This window comes from Symsagittifera roscoffensis, unplaced genomic scaffold (assembly GCF_963678635.1).
Source record: "Symsagittifera roscoffensis unplaced genomic scaffold, txSymRosc1.1 SCAFFOLD_440, whole genome shotgun sequence".
NCBI classification, from domain to species: domain Eukaryota; kingdom Metazoa; phylum Xenacoelomorpha; order Acoela; family Convolutidae; genus Symsagittifera; species Symsagittifera roscoffensis.
The window spans coordinates 22,327-33,990 of NW_026971197.1; positions in this window are offsets into that span (position 1 = coordinate 22,327).

Sequence of the window (11,664 nt, forward strand, 5' to 3'; positions counted from 1 at the left end):
ATTTTGGTTTTTTTTCGATAGTTGGAGTTAAGTACTTGATGTTTTTTTGACCGATTTGAAATTTTTCAATTTTTGTATTGAGGTCAGCTTTATCGCAAAAACGGAGATATCGCAAGTATCGCACAACTGCGCATCCCTTTTGCTCAAACTGACGATTTAAAAAAACTTTGAGCGACAAGAGGATAAAAACAAAGAAATTTAAGGTTAAAAAGAAGGCTGTTTGTTCTCTACACCAGTGAAGATACGAAAGTTATCGAAGCTGGGGTATCAAAAAGTATATATATCTCACAGAAGCATTTGAAGAGTCAAATTATCTAAAAACAGGGCTTTAGAAATTCGAAACAATCTATAGAGGTTTTGATTTGTTTGAGAATTGTAATCATATCAAATTCTAACTAAAACAAACTTATGTATCGACGCTTGATAAATTTTCCAAAAGTTGTCAAACTTCATGTTGTTAAATGTTTCTTAATTTTTGCGATAAACAAACGTATTGCAAACGGTTACTAGACTTTGTTCACAGATTGTTCGAATGATTTTCAGTATATTTTCTAACCAATGGTGATATACGCATAAGTAATTGATAGCATGCTTAGTGTGTTGGCCCCGTGTTTACGCCAAGAGCTGTCTAATAATATTTTATCAGATTCGATAACTTTTGGTAGCTTTACACACTGAAGTCGTTCGGCGTCATTTCTGTCGGCCTAATTTCCTAATATCTATTTGTGCTGCCGGTTTTATTAAGATTGATCTTTAATAGGAAGTTAATAAAAGATTATCACCCTTTTGAACTCTCCGTTGTACAATTGGAAAAATTGAACATGAGAAAAAGATTGCCATTTTTTGGGAAAAAAATTGATTTTGTTATAACAATTTCAAAATCAATCAAATATTTAGTGCAATTAGCGTAGAAGCAACACAAATGTTTGTAGTTCAAATCGAGCAGGAACTTGTTTTTTTTTCAAACTAAAAACTCTCTGCTTTTTTGTGCAATTTTCCATTTTTTTTACGTTTTTTTCCGTTCAGTCATTTTTTGGTTCAATCAATCAATCTTGATTTTGGAAGATTCAGCTTTCTTCTATTTTTCTGAAGGCCATCAGTGAAAGTAATTGAGCTATTACTTTATTGCGAATCTTTTGTTGCTTTTTCAAAAAAAAATTTTAAAACTTTTACAAACAAACTTTTTTCTAAAGCTTTTCAAATTTTTTTTAAGTCGGTCAATGAGCACGGAATAAAAATTCCTGTGGTAATTTTTGTTTTGATGCAAATTTATGGTTCAGTTATCTCAATTGGCATGTTGTTTTTGTTTAAAAAAAACTTTATTCCAGACCAAATGACACAAATATATGAAATTGTTGGTAGTTTAAATTTTTTTCGATAGTATCACGGTTTTCAAATTAGGAAAAATTTTTTAACTTAGCGGATTCCATCCTAATATCTATCTGTTTGTTTTTTGTGTTGCCTTAGTGTTGTATTCCAAATTTTCTGCTTAATGGTTGTTGACTTAAGCTCTGTCGGTTTTGTTCTTGAATTGGGTCTTGCATTCACAATATATAAAACACTCGCGAAACCTATAAAAGCAGTAAATTTTGTTTGGTTTTTAGCCTATCGGCTGTCGGCTGTAATTTTGACGGCTTTTCTACTAAATATTTTGTTCCCTACAAAATTCCATGTTTGTTTTAAAGATCGATAAGAATCTGGCTCCATCATTACGAATGCTCAATATCAACCTCACACGGATGCCTTCCCTCAGCGCTTCGACTATTGTTTGTACCCTTTGTACTATTTTGAGATATCCATTTTTGGCCGACCGGCCCTAAACTTTTTCTAGAGCTGCCTTTGGCGCCAATAAATACTAAGTTTGAGGGGGGCGCCAAAAAATGCAATTTTTTGGTCAACATTTTCCAAAAAAAAAGTCTTTTTTTTGGCCTGTTTTTTCAAAATTTTGCCTACGGCGCAGAGAATCTGAGCAAAACAGGGTCTTTTTCGTGCTTTGGCAGAGCTCGGAAAGTCAATTTAGTCGACCTAGAAAAAAGGTCGACAAAATTTTTGATTTTTTTTTGAAAATCCACCCCCTCGAGAAAATCCTAGATCCGCCCCTGGTCTCTAAACTGCATATGTTTAATTGCGAACATGTAAAAGAAATAAACTTCATGTAATAGGCTAAACTTCTTTGAAATTGTTTTTGCTGTTTCTATCCAGGTTGCCTTTGCCAAAAATTATCAATATGGTTAGAAAAGAAATGTAGAAAATTAATTGAACTGTGGATCGATTCACGAGCATACAAAATTGCGCTTGTTTTTGGCATGTGTTCCGTGCTTCCCATGTATCCATAGTTGTTAATTCTTCTTTATCCATTGATCGCTTGTTGACAAAACACAAAATTCCGAACTGACAAATCCGCTTTACCAATCGACCATTACTCTACAAATTTCTGCATATTTTTCTGTAGTAAGTTTCCTTTAAATCCTTGAGAGGTGAGATTTAAAGGCTCAGACAAAATTTTTCTCCAGAATTTTTGAAACTGTTCTCAAGTTGTATGAAGCAAGTTTTTTAGACTTGTAATTACACTGTTACCAGCTAATTATATCACTTTAAAATGTTCATAGCTTGTTTGTGGATTTTTGAAAAATCTGGGCAAAAATCGTTTTGCTTCTTTGAAATTTGACCTATTAAGAAAATGTTATTAAAATTTATTCAGTAGAACTAAAAATTCGATTTTAAGAGGAAATCTTGTTCTTGTTCAAGAATATTGCTGACGACAATCAGTATTTTTCTCAGAAAATTCAGATTTTAGAATCAATCCGAAGTTTTCAGTTTGAATTTGGGAAAAATCTGCGCCTGTTTTAAAAACGGTGTAGTTTGGATGCGCAATTGGTGTGGGGTGCGTTAGATCTTTGTGCGTTAGATTGTCCCGACGTTCAATTGATGGCTTTTGTTTTGTTTTAGTGTGTTATATGCTTCGTTGTTGGTCATTTTTGCTGAAAACTTTTCGCTTCATGTGGCGTTCCACTATGTGTGGTTGTGTATTTATCTGTAATTCTGAGTTTCTGTGGTGTCCAAAATTAGTCATTGTTATTGACTAAAATTGGTTTGTGTCTCCAAGCTGATTATTGTTCACAATTTTGCTGCTGGGTATATCTTTCTTGGGTTGCAGGTTGCAGTTGTTTTTTGATCTTCTGTTGGGTCCAAATTAAGTTTTGATTAACCCTGGCATAAAAATTGATGATATCCTATCCAAATGTACAGCCAGGTGAGGCGTTTGTTGACAAAACCTGTTGATGTTTTTACTGATAAGTTGTCCAAAGCCTAACTCGGTCTTTTGACTGGCGATGCTATTAATGTCGTCTGTGTTGGCGGTTGCACCAAACGACTCAATTTGTAGCAAAGATTTTGTTGAATCAAATCTAGTGTTGCTTCTCGTTGCGGATGTTGGTGCTCTTCTCATTGATGTTGAAAAAAACTAAGAGTCTTGGAGCTCTTGGATTTGTCCCATTACTTCGATATTTTCTCCGTCAATTGACGTTCTTGTATTGACTGGACCTAGTTCAGTTGTTGTAGCTGTTATGCCAATTTTTATTCTCATCGTATCAGTTTTTAAAGGTGACACTGAGGCCCATTTTTGCTGAGATTTCCGGTGTGTTGGTTTTCTTAGTGGGTCATTGAAAAATGGTGGTTTTGAGATCCATGATCTCTGGTTTATACACTTGCAAAGCTAGTGTATTAGTACGAACATTCTTTTTTTTCGAACCTAAGTCGGAACTATTTGTTCCACTTTAAGGGCACCTTACAGCTTTTACATAGCATGCGCTTTTATATTCGAATAGTAAAAGGTTAACACAGTTGATGCATTTTTTTATTTTTTTATCATATCAACTGATAAAAAAATGTGATTTGTTTCGAACAACATAAAAATCATGAAAACTCGAATTCAGAAAATTTCCAACTCAAAATATCTCGTTATTTTTTAAATGAATTATTTATTCATAATGTGGCTTCATGCTTTGCGATTTGTTACTTGCAAACTTAGTGTGGATGCCTTCAATTTGTTTTATTCCAAACTATTAGATGCAAAATTGAGTCTATTTGTTTTTGGTGCCACTTTTGCTGAATGGCTTTGGCAATTTATAAGCATATGTAGCTTAATTTATGCGTAACTAGTGTTTGTCGGTTGTTAAGCTTGCGTGGCTGAGTCGATAGAGCTTATTTCTACTATCTCTTATTTCACTTGATAGAGCTGCTTTTAGGCCATGTTCTCGCAAGTGTTTGCGAAGCGCAGCTTCGCCTCTGTGTCAAGTTTTTACCTATGTCCGTGGTGTTGTCGCCTTAAGAATCCGTTGATGATTACTCTTGCTATAAACAAGGGTATTGCAATCGGGTACAAAACATTTTTTTCCGTAAATAGCTTTAGGCACAGAGTGGTCAAAAGTATAGGAACAGTAAATTTCCGACATGCTCACTTTCAGACATACTCAATTTCTTGAAAACTCAAACAAATCTGTCTTCATTTGGGTAGTAAATATTCGTAGTCCTTTACCAGTGTAAGTTTGTTTCAAAAGATTTTTTCTTGAAAAAAAGTTTGACTTTTTCGGGTTTGTGGTTTTCAGCTTATTTTCCGTCGATTCATTTCTTGTTCTTTTTAATGAAATTCGTATTATTTGGTGTTGTTTTTTCGGTTTTTTGTCAAACTTTAAGGTTATTTTGATGTTGAAACTTTTTACTTTTTTAAAAAAAATTTGTAACTTGTCATTTTACCAGTTTTTAACTTGTCATTTAACTTGTCATTTTAAAATTTTTATTACAGTTCGTTTTTCGATTAAACGGTTTCAGCCAATTTTTATGACACAATGAAGATATATTGCGTTGTTTCGAGGGCAAACATCCTGTTCGACAAGATTTAATATTATTACACTTGCGAAAGCAACTGTATCGAAATCGGGAAATCGACTTTTTCCGGTAAACAACTTTTTTACACGTTTTAAATTTTCTTCCATTTGCTTTTTCTTTGAAACTTCCCAATTTTTAAGTTCATAACCACTTGGCTTAGGGTTAAAGTTGTTTCTTTTGTACGCTAAGGTCTGGGTTCGACTCTCGGCGGGACCTTGTTTTTTTTCAATTTTTATGCAATTGAAAAAAAATCGGTTAAAACTGAATTGTTGGACTTCCGTTATTCTGCTAAGTTTTTGTCGGCTTAGTTGCCACATCACAAATTTTTTTTGTCCGTTAAGCAAGTTTCAATGCAAGTGCTGTTCTTTGTAGCTTCAAGGAGGTGGACTTCAATCTTTTTAAATTTTTTGAAATCAATTTGTTTTTCGGCTTAACAGGTGTCTGCTCAAAGATTGCCGGCCTAGTTGCCACATCACTAATTTTTGAGACTCAAAACTGTTAAACTTTTTTTTGATTTTTTGGATTTCCGTTATTCTGCTAAACTTTCGTCGGCTTAGTTGCCCTATCGCAAATCTTTTTTGTCCCGCAAACAAATTTCAATGCAAGTGCAAGTGCTTTTGTTTGTAGGTTGAGAGAGATGGATTTGAAACTTTTTAACTTTTTTTAAAATCAATTTGTTTTTCGGCTCAACGGGTATCTGCTCAAAGATTGTCGGCTTAGTTGCCATATCACTGAGTTTTGAGACTTAAAACTGGCAAGACTCTTTTTAAAAATCATATTTCGTTCTGCTCAACTTGTGTCTGCTCAAAAAATTCCGGCTTTATTTCCTCTTCGTAAGTTTGTTTCCGTTGCTTATTTATTTATTTTTCAAACTTCTGGCATGTTATCCTGGAGTTAACTTCTATCAAAGCATACAAAATATCAATTTTTGGTAGAACTAGTTTTTTTTCAACAGGTTCCATTTTTTCGACTTCTTATGTTTTTTATTCTTGTGTTTTATTTTATGCTCGCGAAGGGCTACTCAGTCAAGTTTTTTATTAGATGATATTGATATCTGCTGTAGAACATCTGGCGTTGGTTGCGCAGACAAAATGCTCATCTAAGGGGCATGGGGGTCGGGTATCGGCATTCAATTGCCTGATAAATGTTGTGATAGATGGTTCCTTCATGTACTAGACTGTTCATTTATTGATTATTGTGTTTGATGATTACGTTCGAAGATCGATGTCTTGAGTGGTCTTGCTGGTGATCACAAGAATCCTGCGTCATAAGATGCTGCTGCATGGGTAGTAGGCCATGGCTTTCTATGGCAAATTGTTTGATTTAGTCGTTGAAATCAATGAGATTGGGCTGGAAATTGCCTTGGCTGGTGATGTTTTGTGTCCCTTGAAGCTGCCGTTGTTTTAGTATGCTGACATCAATTTTAACGTAGATAGCGGACTTCAAATTGTCTCTGAATTCAAGGGTTCAAAATATTTCAAGCATACTGCTGATGAACGTTAAAACTTATATGTACAGTCAATTTCGCGAGTTGATGGCTACTTGAAACTGGATGGAGTTGTCTAACAAAGTCGTTGATAATGATTTACGTTGATCTGCTTTGTCGTCCTAGTTCAGATTAAGACCATTTATCCACGGGGGAAAGGACCAACACAAGAGCTGTACAGCTCATCACGGCGAACCGCCGTTGTGCCCCTGTTTAAGAACTACATGCAAATTTTTTGGTTGTTTTTCTGGGCTGGTTAATGTTGCTTCACCCTCAAGTAACTTGCACGGATCATGGTGGGCCTCGTACATCCGACCTTTCGATTGAGAGGCGGAGACGTAACCACTTCATCACCGCTCCCCTGAGTTTACTATTGATGTTTGCACTGGGGTACCGTTTCTGCAGTCGAGTGATCAGACGCTGACCGCGGTTGACAATCGTGGTCTGTTGCTGTGGAACTGTTCTTCTTCTGTTGTCACATATCATCTTGTTGAAATCATTTACAATGTCGTCATGTTCACCCTGTATTTCATTAAAGAGGTTGATGAGTCGATCTGGAGCTGGATTGACGTGTCAGTTGGTTGGTCCACAAGATAGTGGGAGGCATCTTCAAATTTTCTGGATTTTTCTAACTCTGCTTCTTTGTCCGATATGTTGTAGCTTAATTTATTGTCAATGATAGTTTTTAGTACTCGTCTAAAAAGCGCTCTGATTGTGAGATGAGAAAATGTTCTAAAAAGTGGTATTGTTCTGTTGGGCATAGTTTTGACCTGATACGAGCAGTCCTGTTATGTATTGGAGGTATATAGCATCCGATATGCAATTCAAAAAATTATGCCAGTAAATCTAGTATTATGAAAACTTATTAGACCAAAAATTATATGGAAATTTTGCATAAAAGCCACAACTTCCCATTTCATCGAGCAGTAACTTTTATAGAATATCCTCTCAAAATTAATGTCAAAACCACCTAATTGGCTGCCATAGAACCCAGCCCTCTTGAATTTTGTAGAAGTGTGAGCTTTCATGAATAATTAAATGGCTCCCATAACTATGAAGAAGCCAAACTCAGAAAAAAAAATGTATACTAGATCTATACTTTAGTCTATAAATAGTAGAGCTAGATTGGTTATCACGCAAAGAGGTGCTTCTGTTTGTCATTATACGTCACCTTTCGGTTAAAAAAAGTTGGTTAAAAATTTTTCTTGTAAAGTCTATTCTGCCTAGCTGTAATTTTGTGGTAAGGTAAGAGTATAAAGAAAAATCAAAGAACAGTAGTTTTGAGACCAGTAATTTAAGAATTGATCAATCTTAGTGCACCATTGAAATTACTGCAAAAAGGATTTTAAAAAATACGGAAAAAAATTGTAAACATCCGACAATCGTACAAATCGGTTTAAAATGCGAAGTTTTTGAAGAGCGCGCACAATAGTCCCATCAGCAGAATGAGTCCTGGCAGTGCATTAACCAAAGCGTTCTCTTCATAAGTGACCTCTCGTTCCTCGGTCATGGGAACTAGATTGCGCATTATGTTCTTGACTTGGTTGATAACGTCTTCTAGTTTGAGAGATAGCTCGACGTCTTCGTAATCAACTGAAGTGTTCAGTTCTTTTTGCATCGTGAACAGCGAACATGAGACACTGTTTAAGGGATCTTATTTTTAAATTATCCTGCCGTTATCCCTTTTTTAGTTTAACCTCCCATTAGTTCTGCATGACTTGAATAAATACTCTGTACTAGTATGACATTTGGGTTCCTTAAAATTAGCTCGGTCCCTGAAGAGCTTTTTTAGTGCTTAAAACCGTCCAAACCACGGTGAGCTTTCGCTAAATTTTGTCCTTAGAAAATTCAAAAATTTCGGGACCCACCTTTTGCACTTGCTTTTTTCAGGGACTCCCAAATAGTAAATCTAGTATTAAATATGGTGTAACAAAATAAATCTTAGTTGATAAGGAGGTTTTTCCTTGCATTATTAATAAATATGACAGATGCAAGTAAAATCTACCAGAAAACAAGAATCTTCACTGCCTTAACAAAATTACTTTGTTATAATCAATGATATAAGTGATTTCAGTGTCAGTCGCGGATATAAGGGGGAAGGCGTGGGAGTGGACTCTCCCTCTAAAGGTGTCGAACCCCTAACTACCCAGAGTTTTCTATGACATCACTTTTGGTCAACCAACTCCAAAGTTTTGATCGACATCAACTTTTTGTCAGGACTTTCCAAAGTTTACCCTTAAATATCATTTTTTATTTCTTTTTCTTTCAAAAATTGCCTGGGATGCAAAGTTTCTCAATTTTTTCAAGTGTTCTGGGAGAGCCCCGAAAGTCAAATTGGTCGATCTATAAAAAAAAGTGTATACGACTTTACCCTCTGCTCGAGAAAAATCTTGATTACGTTCAGCACAAATTTTCCCGAATGCTTTTTCACGAATACTTTCAAAAAGAAAATTGTCGAAATTAAAAACGACTAATTTTCCCAATATCTGTATAGGCATTGGGAAAAAGTTGGGGCAACAATTACAATATCGCCGCATTCTAGAGCGTGAGTAACTTGAAAACTGAAAACAAAAATTTTGAAGTGCCTCACCTGTTAGAAATTTAGTATAAGTTGATGCCAGAGGCAATTAGTCTGCCAAAAAAAATCCCTTTGGAAAATATTTGATGTGTAAAATACGAATATCTCCATTGGCAAAAGAGAATGTTTTTTTTTAATAGAGAGATAAATGAAAATCAGATCCCTTTCAAGCTGAGCATAAACTGTGTTCATTCGGTAATTCGACTCATTTCTCGCATCGCGAACTTCGTTCTGCAGTGAACGAATTCTCTTGTGCAATCTGTTCATGATTTCCGACAGACGACTCGCAATCTTTTCAAGGTCATCTTTTTCCGAGACAACCAAATTAAACGCGTCTTTGAGAAATTTATTAAGTACTTTGAACGCGTGTTCTTTAGCTTGATTACGTAACTCCAACTTGTGCTCCATAGCTCGTATTTCGTCTTTCAGATCTCGTTGATGTTTCTGAGCCTCTTCGATCTCCGAACTCAGAGCTTCGTTTTCACTCAATTTTTCTTCCAGATCTCGTTTCGTATCTTCCAGCTTCTCCTAAACAAATTACAGATAAAATACGATTTTTCAATTATGCTAGGAAGAGGCGATAATTTTGTGTTACTGAACAAAACTGCAAACAAGCGACAGTTGTGAACTTTCTTCCGCGCGAAAGATGTTTCATAAACATTGGGACTGGCAAGCTCGCTACTCGTATCAGCCCACTTGCGCTTTTAATTTTTCCAGCTCATAATTTTTCCCCGTTTTCCAAGCACTTAAAATCTGTGTCTGAGTTAAGGCGGTGCTGTGAGAAACTTGAAAATTTTATTGGATCATTAAAATTGAAAACTTACGAGGCAACTAATATTTTATGTCAACTTCCCACACATTGTCATCTCAGAAAGCTTAGAAATTCGGCGACAATTTGATCCCAATTAAACTATTTCAAATAATAATCCAAACCTTGCCTTTGAGATAAACTCAACTGCTGATTTTGCTTCCAATGAAACCCTTTTAATTACGAGGCCAAACTGTGTATTTTGTGAATTGTAAGAGGATTTTGCAACAATGACGCTCCCTCTGTCCTTCTTTTGTTCTTTCAACTTCTGTGATCGTTCCGACAAATTTTTAACATTTTTAAAGATTTGTGTCAAGAATCAAGGAACATACAGACACAAAAATGTGCGCCTATTCAGTGCACAGTTTTGCCTCCTAATGTTTGAAGCAAAATCATAGCTTTGATCAATTGCCGATGAAAAATTTTATTTTCGTCAAACAATTTCTTTTTGTTCCGACTTTCGACACGAAAGTAACGGAATATTTGTGCTCGGGGTGGGTTTTTTGTTTCTTCAGACAAATTTCGACTTTTTAACTAGCCATTTTTGACGGAGTTTTTTATATCATTCAAAAGGTATTGTTGTCTTGAGCTTAAATTTGAAAAGATATTTCACCTGTGATCATTTTTCGTAAAGTTATGAGGGTTTAAAGTTTGCTCTTTTGGCCATTTTGACCAATTTGGGACAATTAACGCGCGATATAATTGGCGCTATTAACGCGTAAGCGGAGAATTAATCCGTCGTATAAATCGTTCCAAATTGGTTGAACGAAGCTTATTTGCCATAATTTGCTTGTTACTGGGAGCGAAATCTATTCTTTTGTACTTTATATGGCATGTGGGGGAATGATTTTCATAAAAAATTTCAAATTTTAGAAAAAAAAATTTCGTTTCATTTTATTTTATTTCATTCTTGTTTTGTTTGTTATTCATTTCACTTTAGTTTGGACTACTGCAACTGGATGGACGTTTCTTCAATTAGTTTTTTTTGAACGACTCTTTTAGAATTTTTCAGCGATGATTTTGACTGTCCTCCCGCAAAAAGCTACGGACATTTTTAAACAATTCAGATAGAATTGCTCACGAATTTTTTTCGTCTGATAATTAAACCAGTCACTTCGAAAAAAAACAGAGCTACATTAAATTCTTGGCCTGGAATCCACCAGTGGATTTAGGGGGGGGGGTGGACGCCTATTTCTTCGGGGGTTCCACCCCTGCCGACCCAAAGGGTCCCCTTTTGAACTTATTTGAGATATCCATTCTTGGTTGAATGATCATAAACTTTTGCTAAAATTTTGGGGTTGGACGGCGTACCAAAAAAAAGCGCAATTTTTGGGCCATTATTTAACAAAAAGTGCCTTAATTTTCCAAAAAATTGCTAATTTTAAATACGAACGAGAAACATTTGAGAAAATACCCTTGAGAAAATCATAGATCCGACCCAAAAAATTTGTTTTGCTTTTTACTTGCTAAAGCATTCAGTAGACTTCTTAAAATAGCAAGATTGTATATGAATTTGGGTACAAGAAAGATCACAATGAAAGATTTTATGACTTCGATTTTTTTCGTTTTCTTTAGGTTGTTTGTTTATAAAACCGCCAGAGATGTTTCTGCAACAATTGATAAACCCGTAAAGCTGTTCAAAAATAGACAATTGATAAACCCGTATAGTTCTGCAAAAAATGAAAATCGATATTCTGTGATTAGTCGTCGATTGTTGAAATGCAGCATCAAGCTTTCTCGTCCGGTTTTCAAAACAAACAAAACTGCTCGAACATCAGGGCAAAACCCTGAATGTTCCGACTGCACCTTAATCCACTTCGAATAGTTTTTGGGAAAATAAATATTGAAAGATAATAACTTTTGGACATCATCAAAAATCAAGTGTGAAAATTTCAGTCGTAAGAA